The sequence below is a fragment of the Pantherophis guttatus genome, chromosome 8, assembly GCF_059756535.1.
Source record: "Pantherophis guttatus breed Tessera chromosome 8, ASM5975653v1, whole genome shotgun sequence".
Classification (NCBI taxonomy): domain Eukaryota; kingdom Metazoa; phylum Chordata; class Lepidosauria; order Squamata; family Colubridae; genus Pantherophis; species Pantherophis guttatus.
The window spans coordinates 65,775,341-65,792,150 of record NC_142070.1 but is presented as its reverse complement, the minus strand read 5'-3'; positions in this window follow the sequence as shown (position 1 = coordinate 65,792,150).

Here is a 16,810-nt window from a genome sequence, read left to right as displayed (position 1 = left end):
TCAGACAAATGATTATCCACTCTCTTTTTGAAAGCCTCCAGTGATGGAGCACCCACAACTTCGGAAGGCAAGCTGTTCTACTGGTTAATTGTTATCATTGTTAGGAAATTTATCCTTAGTTGTAGGTTTCTTCTCTCCTTGGTTAGTTTCCATCCATGGTTTTTTGTCTTGCCTTTTGGTCTTTGGAAAATCGGTTGACCCACTCATCTTTGTGGTAGCCCTCAAATATTGGAACCCTGCTATCATGTCTCCCCTAGTACTTCTTTTCATTAGACTAGACATACCCAAATTCCTGTAACCGTTTTGTATGTTTTAGCCTCCAGCCCTTTAAACTTATTTATTTATTTATTTATTTATTTATTTATTTATTTATTTATTTAAATTTGTATACCGCCCTTCTCCCTGAGGACTCAGGGCGGTGAAGAGCCAAGTAAAAACATAAACTACAAACATTAAAATACAATTAAAAAGATATATATAAATTTGGCCCCATGATTAAAAACAATAACAAACAATTAAAAACATTTTAAAAAGTGTTAGGCCAGCCCCGCTTGCTGGAAAAAGAAGGTTTTAAGGGCACGGCGGAAAGCACCAAGGTCTTGGATTCTCCTTATCTCTGGGGGCAGCTGATTGCAGAGGGTAGGTGCCCCCACAGAGAAGGCCCTCCGCCTGGGGGTCACCAGCCTACATTGTTTGGCTGATGGCACCCCGAGGAGGCCCTCTCTGTGGGAGCGCACAGGTCGATGGGAGGCCGTCGGTAGCAGCAGGCGGTCTCGAAGATAACTAATTAATTGCTCTTTCCTGCACTCTTTCTAGAGTCTCAATATCTTTTTTATATTGTGGTGACCAGAACTGGATGCAGTATTCTAAGTATGGTCTTACTAAGGCTTTGTAAGAGGTACTAGAACTTCATGTGGTCTTGATTCTATCCCTCTATTAATGCAGCCTAGGATTACATTGGCTTTATTGGCTGCAGCCTCACACTGCTGGCTCATATTTAAGTGATTATCCACTCTGACTCCAAGATCCCTCTCACACTGAACTGCTATTGAGCCAAGTTTACCTAGTTTGTACCTGTACATTTGATTTTTCTTGCCTAAATGTAAAACCTTACTTTTCTCTACATTGACTTTCATTTTGTTAGAGAGGGCCCAGTGTTCAAATCTATCAAGATTGTTTTGGATCTGTCAAGAACTTTTTGGCTCTTCCGTTGTCTTCTCGTCTCCAATCTGTGTTTCAGAGAGTTGTCTACCATTTCCATCCCTTATAAATTGATCAAAGCACAGTGTGGATCTCTATATGGGTCAATGGCATTCAAAGCATGCAAAACATTTTTTTGCTCATCTTGATCCTACAATAGGACATATACATGAGACAGTAAGACCAGTAACATCCAAAGACCATCAGGTCTCCCCATCTGTTTTAAACCACATGTGTATATTTATTTTGTCTATTAAAAGTACTTATAATTCCTAAAGTAAGGTAACACGGAATTTAAAAGAGTGGAAAAAGACCAGTTAAATTTCTGAACATAATTTAGCGTTCAGCACCCAGTGAATTAATGAAGCATAGATATTTGTTTGGCACTTGGAGCAGCATAGTACCTGACTCATTTATTTTAACTTTTGTTTTTACTGAAGGTTGTGTAAGATTGGGCATGGATAGTGAGGAAGGAGAAATCACATTCTAATCATCCATAACAATGCACAAGCTAATAGAGAAACACAGACACGCATATCAAACCATTAAATACACCTATAATTCTCTCCCTCCCTCAGTTTAAACATAAAAACATAAATATTGCAAAGTTTATTAAATTGCTGAATTATCTATAATTGGCTGGATTCACATGTCATTTTAAACCAAAAACCCTTGTTTACATGGCTTCACAAACCATAAATCAAAGTGCAGCTAGTTACTTTACTGCTACTCCCTAGGCATTTTTGTACTACTGAAATGTAACATCTGTTATATGATCTTGACAGCAGTTGAAGTGGCCACTGTCTCGAAGGCCAGGATAATGGTTGCTTTAACAAAGTGCCACAAAACATCGTAATACTATAAGATCTAAGTCACCTTTTCAAATTGAAACCAAGTAGTTTTAGACAGAAATAAGATTAATTTAGTAGATGAGAAACTGCATGTTTTTTCTACTACAGAATCGCAATCTATGCATAACCAAATGAATTAAACACAGTTGACTGCTGCTAGAAAACTGCAAGTTACAAGGTACAAGGAAAGCCAAATGGCGAAATCAGACATTTGACTTCAACTGAAATCACTCCCCCACCAGGGGTTAAATCCAGCAGGTTCTGACAGGTTCTGGAGAACCAGTAGTGGAAATTTTGAGTAGTTCGGAGAACTGGCAAATACCACCTCTGGCTGGCCCCAGAGTGGGGTAGAAATGGAGATTTTGTAGTATTCTTTCCCTGCCTCACCCACCAAGCCACGCCCACCAAGCCACACCACACCCACCAAGCAATGCCCACAGAACCGGTAGTAAAAAAATTTGGATTTCACCACTGTCGCCCACCCCCACGTTTTACAGACTATCTGAGCTTATTTTGCTGCAGTAACTGTCTTTAAAAAGAATATAATATGACTTGCTAATACTGGCTTTCTGAAACATGCTTTTACCAGTTTTCTATCCAAAAATTCAAGCAATCCTTTTCATGATTAACAGGCAATCAGGAACAGCTTGTTGAACTTCAGCAACCATTCAGTAAGAGAAGGTGGCTGTTATGTTTGGAGTGAGAAATATTTCATTCACACTAACAACAAAAATAATGCTACAAAAGTTCAGGGACAAGCTCTTTCCTAAATAAGCATACACACAGTGATTGGTTTTCTATACAGCGTAGCAATAAGCCATAAAACATGTTTCGTAAATCATAAATGTGAGTCCCCATGATAACTAATAATAAAGTTGTTTTTTGTACTATATTAAGATATTAGTTATTATTAATTATTAATATTATGTATTGTTTTAACCTTGTTTAAAATACAGAATAGTTTGCTACATGGAGTCTGCTACAGTTTGCTACAACTGAAGTTGTCTACAAGTAAGCTTGCGTGTATGCATGCATGCACGCATACATAAATAAAACATGGCAGGCCAACTAGGAATCAGTAAGAAGGGCTGCACGATTGATGCCAGCATCCTTTTAGGCCCACTCATAGACAGAGGATAGCACTTTAATATTACTGCCTGGTGGTATCCATAATGTAATTACTAGGTCAGCCAGTTTTAGGCTGTAAAACTCTGTAAAAACCACTAAGTGACACTAACTAAAGTTTTCTGTATCAAGATTTTTGCAGCCCAGATGTGGTAGCCTTAGCTATACTATAGCAAGCAAAGCTGATATATGAACCCAGCCAGTGTGATTAATTCATATTTCAGTACAGTTGAGCTAAACCAGAAGACTGATTTAGCTAAGTAAACCATGGGGTAGCATTCTATGTATCTACAGCCATTCTTGGCTACCTGATTTGTCTCTTTCAATTGATTACCTAGCTTTTTTCCCCTATAAGATTAAAACATCTTAGGAATGACATGATATACACACATCCTCTATAACATCTTTTTCTTGGAAACTTTGCAATCAGTGTCCTAATCCAGCTGGAAAGCAGCCATGATAAATAAAGTGTCTTGATTCTATAAGATGTTCATAAGTCAGTTTATCACCTAATCCTAAACTATTAGGTGACAGTTTTAGATGATAGTAAAAACAGTTTTATTCCTTTCTCTTCCAATTAGTTCTTTAGCAAACATGCAACAAGCAGACAGAGAGACACATTGCATTTCCTTCCTCCAGCTTTATAGCTTCCATAATTCCTATCAACTAACCAGAAGGTTAAAACTCTTGCAGACTTGTAAAAATCGGGTCATTAATTTTAGCAGGCTCTGGACCAGAATGCTTCAAGCAAAGATAAGGTTTAGAGGAATAGGAAACCATCTTCTTCTTCTGCTCCTGACTGAAATATAAAGTAACATTTTGTCACTGTGAGGTGTGCATGAAAGCAGAGGAGTCTGAATAATATTCTAACAAGGAACATTAATGGAATCTGTTGGGATAATTGAAATATTTGAATATATCTTTGTCTTTTTTAATCTTGAGATTAAAACTTGTTCTTTTAATTCAAGTATAATTGTTGCTTGTTAAGGACCAGGAAATAATATCTATGGTTGTAGGACTGTAGGACTGTATGTCTATCAGTCTTAAGAATCAATTTGTATTGATTCTAAACCAAAAACCAACCAAAACATCAACAATTACCATCCACCCTCATCAAATACATTTTACATAAGAATCATTCTTTTAGGTTGATTGGAAGTGCCCTGATGGGTTTCTCTGTTGAACCGAGCCTTCTATAAAAAGTTGTCTGGGGAGAGAGGAAAGGAGCCATTTCAAGGTACCTCTGGCTCCTGTCTTTTTAGACCTACTGCTGAGTGTTTCTCCGCTCAGTTTGAATTTTTTGTCTACCCTGAATGATACCATTGTTCGAGGAGAAACAATAGTAAAGGCATCAGAGAATTATAAAACTTTGATCCGCTACTAAATCTCCACATTCGAAAATTTGAGGGAGAATAATTCACTTGATTTAGCCATGTCGGTGACACATCGCTCATTTACTAAACTCCAGCAAAATCTCCACAAAGAATTTGTAGAGTGCTTCAAAATATTTCATAGTATTTCTCATGCAGTGTCATATAGTGATTCTTACAACGCTTTACAACGTACAAATTTACAACGCAAAAAGCTCTCCCTGTTTATATTAACAAGAAATCAAAATGGAATAGGTGTGCCTACCTCAAGATTGCCTTATTTTGTCAGAAATTTAAGAAGTGATTTAAGGTTACATATTTGTAGTTATTTCACAACTTTAATACACACTTTCACCCACCAGCTCATCTCATCCCAATCCCCTCTTCGTTATCTCTCTAGCTCTTGGTATCTAGAAGATGCCAAGTTGGAACAAGCTACTCTATTGTGGTCTTTTCCAGTGCTGGCTGGAATTCTTAGAATTGGTGTCCCATTTGGGGCAGCTGCTCTACTTAAAAGGAACGGAGGAATGAAAATCAGTGATAAAGCACATGCCATGCATTAAGATGGCATTGGATATAGAGATATCCTAAGTCTGCTGAACTGGCTCTACTCTGAGAAAATTTATATCATAGGAACCAATTGCTTATAAAAACCATCACATTATTGGCAAGCATTTCTGCAGCAGACTAAAAAAAAGTATTCCACAGGATGTGAATTGCTAGTACCACTTTATAATGTCTTGGTAAAATATACATGGAATATTGCATCCAGTTTCGGTTACCATGATATAAAAAAAAGATGTTGAGGCTCTAGAAAGCATGCAAAGAAGAGAAACAAGGATGATTAGGGGATTGGAGGCTAAAACATATGGAGAATGTTTGCAGGAATTGGGTGTGTCTGGTTTAATGAAAAGAAGAAGTAGGGATGACATGATAGCAGTGTTCTAATGTGTAAGGGGCTGCCACAAAGAAGTAGGGGTCAATCTATTCTCCAAAGCACCCGAAGGCAGGACAAAAAGCATGGGATGGAAACTAATCAAGGAGAAGCAACCTAGAACTAAGGAGAAATTTCCTGACAGTTAGAACAATTAATCAGTGGAACAACTTGCCTCCAGAAGTTGTGAATGCTCCAACACTGGAGATTTTAAAGAAGAGATTAGATAACTATTTCTCTGAAATGATATTGGGTTTCCTGGTTGAGTCAGGGGCTGGACTGGAAGACCTCCAAGGTCCCTTCCAACTCTGTTATTCTATTATTCTACGTTTCATCAAGGAGTCAGGTTATATTCTCTATGGTATTAGTTATTGGTACTGCATTTTACCTAATAATAGTTATGGAGAAGCTTAAGCCTATTATATGTACTGTACTTAACAAAGGGATATTAATGAAAGACAAGGTATCAGCAATTTTGTTTGGTATTAGATATTCTTCCCTTCTTTGAATGGATCTGGAATTCATTGAAGCTTGGCTCTATAGAATTCTGCAAATAAAATCAGGCCTTTTTATTTTACTTTCTTAGTCTCAAAGAAAAATGCAATCCTGCCCCACCCTCCATATTTTCCTCTCTCTTTTATAGGCATTCTTGAAGTAAGCGTTTGTCCTGAATGTACAGTATATAGCAGAATATATTCTGATGTTTTAGCATTCAAGGGTAAAACTGTATCAGATTGTAGTGGTACTCTTTAGTCTGCCATATGATATTGGATAAAGGTAAGGTTTTTCACAAGTCAGGCTCAACCTGTTGTGGTCCGCCAGCAGCCTGCGGAGCTGGCAGCTGAGTCAGACAGCGATGAGGCTGAGGAAGAACATGGGCCAGTCCTGGAGGCTGGGGAAGGCCCGGATGAGGGCTCTGCGTCGAAGGCAGAGATGGGGCCAGGGCCATCGGGGAGTGATGTACAGACTTTGGAGCCTCCAGAGGCTGACAGTAGAGAGGCAGAGGAACAGGAGGAGCCTGTTCCTAGTGCGCATATGAGAAGAGCTGCCAGAAGGCAGGAGCAGGAGATTATTGGCCCCTCCCATAAGGCTTAAAAGACCAGCAACGGCTCTTGGACTCTTCGCTGGAAAACAACCATCGAGAGAATTGCTTCTTGTTTGGCTGTAGTTCTTTCTTCTGTTCCTGAACTGTTGCCAAGAAAAGCTTTTGGCAGTTTGCCTAATTATCCCAAGGTCAGAGATAAACTAAAGACTGGTGTTTTAAGGACTTTGCTTTCATTTCATTTAGAATATGCTGAGAATGAGTTAATTCTCAGCTGTTTTAATAAAATCTGTTTGTTTTGCATTTAATATCAACTACGTGGGCCTGGGTCACAACACAACCTTTAGTGATTTCATGGACATTTCATGTCATGCAATTTTCTTGACAAAGATACTCTTTCAGTATAGCCTACAGCAAAAGTGCTCCCTCTTAACTTTTCAAGATCAGCCAACATCAAATAGACTCAGCCACATACATAGCCAAGCTTGGTACTGGATATATATGGATCAAACAAAATGTCTTCCTGATGCTACTAACACCAGGAATTGTTTGTTTGGAAATTTCCCAGATTTGCTTTCATTCTCAGTTACTTCATTTTCCAGGATTAGTGCCATGCTTTATAATAAATATATTGCAGAAATCTTACAATAAATTATCTTAAAAGAAGTTATAATCATGTTTAAAAAAGAAAGAGAAGGATATTTATATTAAGCAGTATGTATTTACAATTCATTACAAGAGTTATGTAAATTGAGTCTATTGGACAACCTATTTGGTAAAAACAATTCGTATTTGAAATTGTGCTGGCCTAGAGTTCGGACAAGGCAGAAGTGGAAAGAATCTGGGATTTTGGGATTTAAAACATATTTGCAAATAAGCATTGTAGGCTCTGTAAAATCACTCTTATGCCTTTGAATCTTTCCAGATGTCCTGTATTGGCAACCTAAAGCAATTACTGTAATGAAATATAAACTGAAGAAATGCTTATGTTCCCTTTTAAAATTTTGCCAGTTTTGTCTTTTCTATTTATATATTTATTTATACCACAACATGACCAAAGAAGAATTTGTGGATTCTGAGTGGGAGTGAGGATGGGAATTACTTAGAGAGGCACAACTTTGGCATTGTGCTTTCATTTCCTGGTTTATAACCGCTTGGAAGCCAATTAGTTGGCGTCTGTTTACCATGATAAATCCCTTGCCTGAGTAAAAAAAGTTATGCATTTTCCAAGGGAAATATATTTTTCTTGTCAAATGCAAGCAATTTTTAAAAACTGTTATTTTAAAAAACAGGTACTTCATTAGATGTCTGGAAACATAATAAGGCCGATACCTCTTAAGAGCTGTTTTCCATGGGATGTCTTAATGAAGCTGTTAGAAGCTATTCATGTTACAGAACTCATGTATACTTATTTTTAATGACTCAAGAGACTCAGCATTCCTATACCTCCAATGGGACTTTTAACAATGTGGTACAAGATATCCTGTGTTCTAGCCAGGTGAATAACTATGACCTTTTTTAAAAAGAACAAAACAAAACCCTATTCCATTCCCTTTTGTTTTCTTGCTTGATTTCCTGTTCCATGAACACTGAGCATTCTTAATCCTGTCTGTCTTCCCTCCCACAACACTCCTTCTTTTCTCTATAAGCATCATTTCTGGCTTTTTGAACTTTCGGGTTCTGAGTTTCTGATAATTTCTCTAGGTTGTGCTGCTTTGACTACATTCTCTTTTCTCTCTTCTAGGCTCATGGATCTTGAACATGGCCAAAATACAATTCTACAGAACTTTGCAAGGTTAAGAAGAATTCAGGAAGAATGAAATAGGTTCAGTGAAAGGCAACAAACAGGATTAGGAACTAGGAACTGATCTTAACTTCTTTGAGACTAAGAAAGTAAAATGAAAAGGCCCGATTTTATTTACAGAATTCTATAGAGCCAAGTTTGAATGACTTCCAGATCCATTCAAAGAATGGAAGCATATCTAATACAAAACAACAATTGCTGATACCTTGCTGATACCTTGTCTTTCATTAATATCCTTTTGTTAAGTACATATAATAGGCTTAAACTTCTCCATAACTATTATTAGGTAAAATGCAGTACCAACAATTAATACCACAGAGAATATAACTTGATTCCTTTGTGAAACATAGAATAATAGAACAACAGAGTTGGAAAGGGGGATACAATAGTATTTTGTAGCTCTCAGAAAAAATAACCCCCTGAAGAAGGCCATTATCAATTCTATGTTATTTCAAAACACATAACACAAAACTGTAGCATTGGGTTATGGAAGACAACATAAAGATTTCACATCACTGCAACATTTCAGTAGTGGAACTGTTTAGGGGGGCAGTAAACTCCACTTGGCTGGATATGTTTAAATAGAGATTAAGCAACAAACGATGAGGAATGATTTTATTTGCACTGTTATATGGATAAGGGGCGGAGTTGATGGCCTAACTATTCCTTTCAATTTAATATTCTATGCACATTCGTGACAGGTTAGAGTTTTTCTTAGGTTGCTTAAATTGGAGTATGTATGTGTATGTGTTTGTATGTTTGCATGTATATATAAATAAAAATAATATTTATTTCTGGGAAGTGCATCCTTATTCAAGAAACTATTTCAGCATATTTTTCTGCCATTGTAATACATTGTAATTTTTGAATAGTACACTATTAAAAATATTACAATATGATCAGTTAGAAAGGAAATTAGAAAATTGTAAATAATCATATTTGGAATATTATAAATGGTAATACTAAAAATGGTTGTAGTATCCCATCAACTTATAGATGGGGTTACATCTGAATATCCAATCTATTAGATATTATCATCTCATCATGATTCAGCACCCTAGTAGAATGAACTGAATTACGACTTGGCAAATGGTATTCTTCTATACATGCTTTCATTTCATCTTGACATCCTCTATTATTCTAATAAATAAACTAGAATTCTCACATACCCACCTGTAAATGCTCCCAGGGTAGCTGAGAGAACATAGTCAGCTAAGTGGAGGTTCCTAAATATTTCAAAACTCATCATGTGCAGGCAATGTTAGGATCCCAAAGGAATCTGATTTAAGGTAAGAAATTTTGAAATTTCAACAAGGGAGAAAAACAGAAGCTGAGGGCAGACAGCCATCAGAAACCTCACACCCAGTGTAGGTCTAGAGTCCATTTTTTTTCAGTTTGAGGCCCTATTACACTGCTCAAATTACAGAGATGGAGGCGGGGGAGGGCTTGCTTCTACAGCCTTTTTAGCTACTCTTTTTATAAAACAATTAGGAGGGTACTACTGGCTAGAATTTGGAGGAAGGGGCCTAGACATTTGAATCTCCTCCTTTCTCACTACCCCTTCCCAACATTCAAGTTTTCCAGATGGTATCTATTATGTTTGCTAAATAGATTGCTATGTATAACTTGTTTGGAGTGAGACTTGGGCCCCCAGAGAGGGCAAAACTATGAAATAGATTATCACTGAGACACTCTGCCCTTTAAAACGTATTGAATACAGTAAAAAGTCAGCCAGTGAAAGTGGGAATAGCTTATTAAAATTAGAAAACTGCCATTGGTTTTGTAGCTGTCAACAAATCACACTATTTCTATATTAACCCATGCAAATATACATAAGTCTTCTGCATTTTTCAAAATAATGTAAAAGCCTGTATGAAATTAATGCTTCCACTGTGAAGCAATAAATAATGTTAGTAAATGTTTCTTTAAGAAAGTCCTTTTGATGTTAAAATCACAAACGCTTATATTTCATGAAAAAGAAATGGTATCTATACCTATATCTATATATCATGATTGCAGCATTGAACAGTATTTTTTTTTTTTGCTGGCTTTGTGGATCAAAAGCATTTGGCTGCAGTTATGAGCTGTTGATAACCTGATGAAAAATGCTAGTTACATATTAACTAACAAGAATGATAACCACAGTTGTGGCACTCAACACACTGACCTGAACTGCAGAGACCTTATAATATTAGTGCAAAATTTCCCAACTTCTGCTATATTGACTCAGACTTATAGTTTGCTAAACTATAAGCATGTTTGTGCTCACTTTGAGTTGGTAAAATGATTGGCTAATCTAACGTGAATATAATTTTGAAGTAAGAAGACCTTGTTTGCTCAGAAATAAATTAACCCTGATTAAGTGGGGCTAACACAAAAGATACCAACACCTGAATGATGCATATTAGTAATGAATGAGCCACAGCCCTTCGACCATGAATGGCCGCACTTCAACCTCACTTTGTGGTTTTCTGAATCCTTCTGGATCATGCTGCAAGAGTTCAGTAGCAAAGCATGAAACTTTAGTAGTACAAATGTTGGCCTTTTGAAACTCCTAACTATTGAAAACAGACATTCCCCTAAGAGCTTTCCCTTCAAAATAAATTTTAAAAACAAAATTCTATGATACCACAGTGCTTTATCATACCTTCTGCAATTTTCAGATGATGATGATGATAGTAATGATAATGATGATGATGATTGCATAACACAGTCCATCTGTAACTGTTGCCCACCACTGCCTACTTGGATTGATATAAGAGACTAATGAAATTTGGAGTTAGCATACATAAAAAATGTCTTTAATATAGCTGCTTGGCTCGTTTTACTTCCTGGCATTATAAATGCACAGTTTGTTACACAGTATTCATAACTTTTTAGGGTTGCATTAACATAAATTAAAGTGACCTATGAGGCTGCACTTCAGTAGCTAATAAATTTGTATGTCAAATTATCCCCGGTGTAAATAAGGAATAAAAATGTGGTATTAGAACATCTTGCCAACCTGGCCTTTTTGGAGCATCTAATTTTGTGGTCTGGGAAATAGGAATACAGTCTTCAGTCTGCTCCACAGGAATGCTTTGAATGGGCAATGGGTTGTTGAAAGTGGGGGGTGTTAAAACTTGACAGTCAGTTGTTCTCGGAATCTGGCCACCCAAGCACTAAACAAGTTTGTATACATATATAAATACAGAACGACTGGTTGACCAAGACCACATTGTTAATTGTTGGGTTTAAAAAATATCGAAGAGGCCTGCCTCAGTGGCATAACATATGCTTTGCTTAAGGAAGATCCCAGCTGCATAATCTTTAGATAGGCTAAAAGAAATCCTGCAGTACCTGAAACTCTGGAGAGCTGCTTCAAGTCAATAACAACAATTCTGGGAGAGATGAATAAAAAGGACAGGCCTAAAAGGAAACAGCTTCTTATAATGCTAATGACTGAGATATTAGCATATCTTCCTTTTCTAAATCAATAATAAATGGTAACAAATCATTTGCATCAGCTAAAAAGACCTTCCAAATGTTTCATTTTTTAATCTCATTTCTTCAGATTTCTTAGCTGGAAGAAAATGACTAGTTCATCTTTATCTGAATTTCGATGTATGCTTTTACAATGAGTGCCAATTAATTAAATTGGGTTATGGTATACAGTATATGAGCATGTTATTTGTACCCAATGAGACAATTTTTGCATCAAATTATGGAATGCAGATAGTCCTCGACTTAAAACACTTCATTTAGTGACCGTTCAAAGTTACAAAGGCACTGAAAAAAGGGACTTATGACCGTTTTTCACAGTTACAACCTTTGAAGCATCCCCATGGTCATGTGATCAAAATTCAGATGCTTGGCAACTGGTTCATATTTATGACCGTTGCTGTGTCCCAAGATCATGTGATCACCTTTTGCACCCTTCTGACAAGCGAAGTCAATGAGGAAGCCAGATTCACTTAACAACCAGGTTACTAACTTATCAACTGCAATGATTCACTTAACAACTGAGTCAAGAAAGGTCATAAAACAGGGCAAAACTCACTTAACACATGTATTACTTAACAACATAAATCTTGGGCTCAATTGTGTTCGTAAATCGAGGACTATCTATACTACAATCTAATTAAAAGATTTTCCAATTTGTATTTTCATGCTTATAATAAAAGCTGTCTTTGCAGAAACAATTATAACTGAGTTTATCCCCATGTACAAAGAACTACAATTACAACCTTTGACAACTTTTGTTAATGACTGTGGAGACCAAAAACTGGTGCTGGTAAAATAGATGTGTATCTTAAAGATGGGGAAAATGGCTTCAGGGTTAGATAGCAATGTTGTGAATTCTACATTAGTTATTTTAAGAAACTGATAGGAAAAACCTTAGAAATAAACTAAACTAAAAAAAAAATGACTTGTGTGAGTTTCACATGTTTATCTAGTTTTTGAGAAATCCAAATTAAATTTCTGACTGAACATAAAAATATAAAAAAATATTTTGACTGAATATAAAATTTCCATCTAGCCATCCATCCATCCATCCATAGAGTAGCAGAATTAAAGTACATAATATAATAACAAACATTGACATCTTATACAATTACGAAGAAATGCAAAAATATAATGCTTTAAATGTGTGTTATGCTAGGGTTCCTCCTAATTTTTGTTCCTCCATTGCCCAATTTAGTGTATGTGTGACTGAACTCAATACACATTGAGGTACTAGATGGTATCTGGAAAGCCATCAATTTGTCTTCCTCCACAACAAGATATCTATCAAGGGCTATAGTCATGATCCGGTCGGAGTCTGAGGAGGAGGACAAGACGGAGCTAGGGCCGACAGAGGAATGACCAGAGGAGCAGGACGAGGCAGTCCCAGGTCCCTGGGAAGGCTTGCCAGCAAAGGAGAGAGGGCACAGGACAACCAAACGAGAGGGATGGGCAGGGCAGACAGTGGAGCAGAGGAGCGACGGAGCTCCAGTGACGAGCAATTACCTCCCCCAATCCCCAAACACAGAGAATGGAGAGGAGGCAGGGTCAGCGCAGGATGACCCAACAACTCAGGAGGAGGGCGCCCCGCCCCTCTTCACAAGGCTCACCTGGGGAATGAGATTTAAAGAGACACTGTTGGTTGGGACACTTGTCGGGAACAAGTATTGCCTTTTTCCAGTCTCACGTGTTGTTACCAATGATGGGATACTTTGCTATGCCTTATCCTGCTTACCTTGCCCTGCTTGCCTGGCCTGTCTATGTGCGAGTTCGAAGCAACACAGTTCTGCTCTGCGTTGTGCTGCAGTCCCAGTGAACTTTTTGTGTGACGAGGATTCCTTGGAACCAAATTCCCTGAATTTGTGGCTGAACTGTGCTGCTCCTCTGGACTAATAGCAGCCAGGAACTATTCGAGTTGCGTGTTTAGAGCTTTGCTCCTGGACTTGCAATGAACAATGGGACTTTTGGGGAAAACCTGGAGCAATAAAGGGGAGTTAAGCCTTTGTTCCAGCTGTGCTGCTTCCATGCCCAGCCCCGGGCCATCACAGTTATTCTCCAAACACAAGTAGATATCTTTCATCTTTGGCCATAGCCTCAGCAGGTAGATTTTGATCATCACCCTACCTTCAATGAACCAGAACATTTTTTTCCACTTGTCCTTTATTTTCTGACACCTGTTGAATCATTTTTGTTCACAGGGAGCAGTAAATGATAAGTCTAACTTTCCTTTTGAGTTCATGCTGAAAACATTTGTTTTTAATGCTATAGTAATAAGGTAAAGGTAAAGGTTCTCCTCCCACATATGTGCTAGTTGTTCCTGACTTTAGGGGACGGTGCTCATCTCCGTTTCAAAGCCGAAGAGCCAGCGCTGTCCGAAGACATCTCCGTGGTCATGTGGCCAGCATGACTAAACACCAAAGGTGCACGGAATGCTGTTACCTTCCCACCAAAGGTGGTCCCTATATTTTTACTTGCATTTTTAATGTGCTTTTGAACTGCTAGGTTGGCAGAAGCTGGGACAAGTAAGGGGAGCTCACCCCATTACGCGGCACTAGGATTCGAACGCTGAACTGCCGACCTTTCGATCAACAAGCTCAGCATCTTAGCCACTGATCCACCGCATCCCTTTTTGCTATAGTAATAGTTCTGTCCTATCGATATGTCAAAATTGTCATTCAACCTTTCTGTGAGAATTGGAATTAAACTGAGCAGCAGGTAGAACCTCATTTGCAAGCTCAGTTCTCCTGGGGAATTCAGAACTATATATTGGAAACAATCACTGGCTAGAACCGGAAACCATAGGTTAGAGTAGGGCTGTCTTGTGGCTCGCAGGCCGGATGCGTCACACACTGGCCACACCCATGCCCAGTTTAGCGAAGGGGGGAAAAGTTGTGATACGACACATGATGCTGCCATGACGACGTGAGTTTGATACCCCTGGATTGGATGATACTGAAGGAGAAACAACAGTGTTTCTAATGATGTTAACTTACATTCTTTTTTAAAAAAAACACTGGTCTTTTGTTTTAAAAAAGAGAAGAATCTCTATGTATGTGAAGTAGGAGGATACACCAGCTGTTGCTATATCCAGACCTTATTCAACTCTCCCTGTATGATTTTTTTTTATCCTGTCTTTATAATTTTTTTTATAAATAACTCATGGTGGTGAAGATACCTAATAATCCTTCCTCTCATATTTTGCCAACAACAAGAACCCTGTGAAGTGGGTTGGGCTGAGAGAGTGACTGGCTTAAAGTCACCCAGCTGGCTTTAATGACTAAGACAGGACTAGAACTCTCCGTGTCCTGGTTTCTAGGCCAGCACCTTCATCCAGTACACCAAACTGGCTTTCTGGTATTTGTGTGTTTTATTAATACCATGTTTTCCCAAAAATAAGACCCTGTCTTATATTTTTTTTGAACCCGAAAATAAGCGCTTGGCCTTATTTTCTGAGAGGTCTTATTATTTTGGGGCAGGTGGAGCAAGACAGGGCTCCTCTTGCTGTCTTACCTGATTTCCAGCTCTGTCTCCCTAACCCTCACAAGACCGGCTGCGCATGCTTTTAAATATTTTTGGGGAGGGCTTATTTTGTGGGGAGGGCTTATTATTAGGTGAGTCTTATTTTTGGGGAAACATGGTAATAGCACTCCCCACTTAGTCTGTCATGACTGGATTCTGCTACCATGTAATTCCAGCTCACGATCACTTAAGTGAGCAGTAGCCAGGAAAGTACAATATATTAAGCAATATATATTTATAAAATGGCATAAGATCTTTGATGTTTAAAATTTCAAATGTGTCTTCTGGGACCATAGCCAAAAGTGAAAGCATTGTACTTTTTTTGTTAAATGGATATAATTTAGCATGTAGGCTTATTTCATTAAGTATGACAAAGTTTTCCAGGATGAGGTCTATATTTCCCTTTTGTGTTTCATGCTTTGGCTATAGCAGGGGTGTCAAACACAAGGCCTGCGGGCCGAATCCAGACCGTGAGGTAGTCGGATCTGGCCCACAGGGCCATCCTGGAAAATGTAAAGGGCCGTCCTGCGTTGCCTCAGCCTGGTCTACCCAATGTGAAGAGGAAACATTGGGTCAGTGTGGCTTTGGCCCAGTCTATCCAATGAGAAGAGGAAAGATTGGGCCAGCATGGCTTCGGCCTGGTCTACCCAGTGCGAAGAAGAAACATGCCAGCAGTTTGGGGAGTGGTGTCAACCTGCCCACCCAGTCAGCCACGCCCACCCAGTTGGCCACACATGGCTGGCACCCCAAGATCAACCACAGCCCTGATGCATCTCTCAATGAAATTGAGCTTGATACCCCTGGGCTATAGTCACAAAAGTAGGTGAGATCAGAACAAAGAATAGGGTGGAGGTTGGACAAAAAATTAAACGTAATTTTAATTAAATACAATTCATTTAAATACTCTTAATATGATTATTTAACAAATATTTAATTTCCCCCATTTTTTCTATTATCAAATTGTAGTCAGACGGCTATCATTGGAGAGACCCTGTGATCTGCAATCAAGGTTTCTAGAGATTCCAGGCAATAAGAGTTACATATCATTGTTTTATCTGCAAGATTAGTTTTTTATTATATTGTTTTGTTGGCTTTATTTATTTGTTGCATTCTGCCCGTAGTTTTAGCTGACTGGGATGGTCAGTAAATATTATGACAAAAATGTGTAAATAAACAGCCAAAGCATCTGTCCTACATGAGTTTCAATGCAAATGCTGCTTCCTTGCAAGACATAGTGACTATTCTATAACTCAGATATGAAATTGGTTCTGGAGCAGAGGTGTTTTCAGCAGTTCTGGAGAACCAGTAGCGGAAATTTTGAGTAGTTCGGAGAACCGGTAGTAAAAATTCTGACTGGCCCCGCCCCCATCAATTCTCTGCCTCCCAATTTCCAGCTGATTGGGAGGAAATGGGGATTTTGCAGTATCCTTCCCCTGGAGTGGTGTGGGAATGGAGATTTTACAGTATTCTTCCCCTGCCACG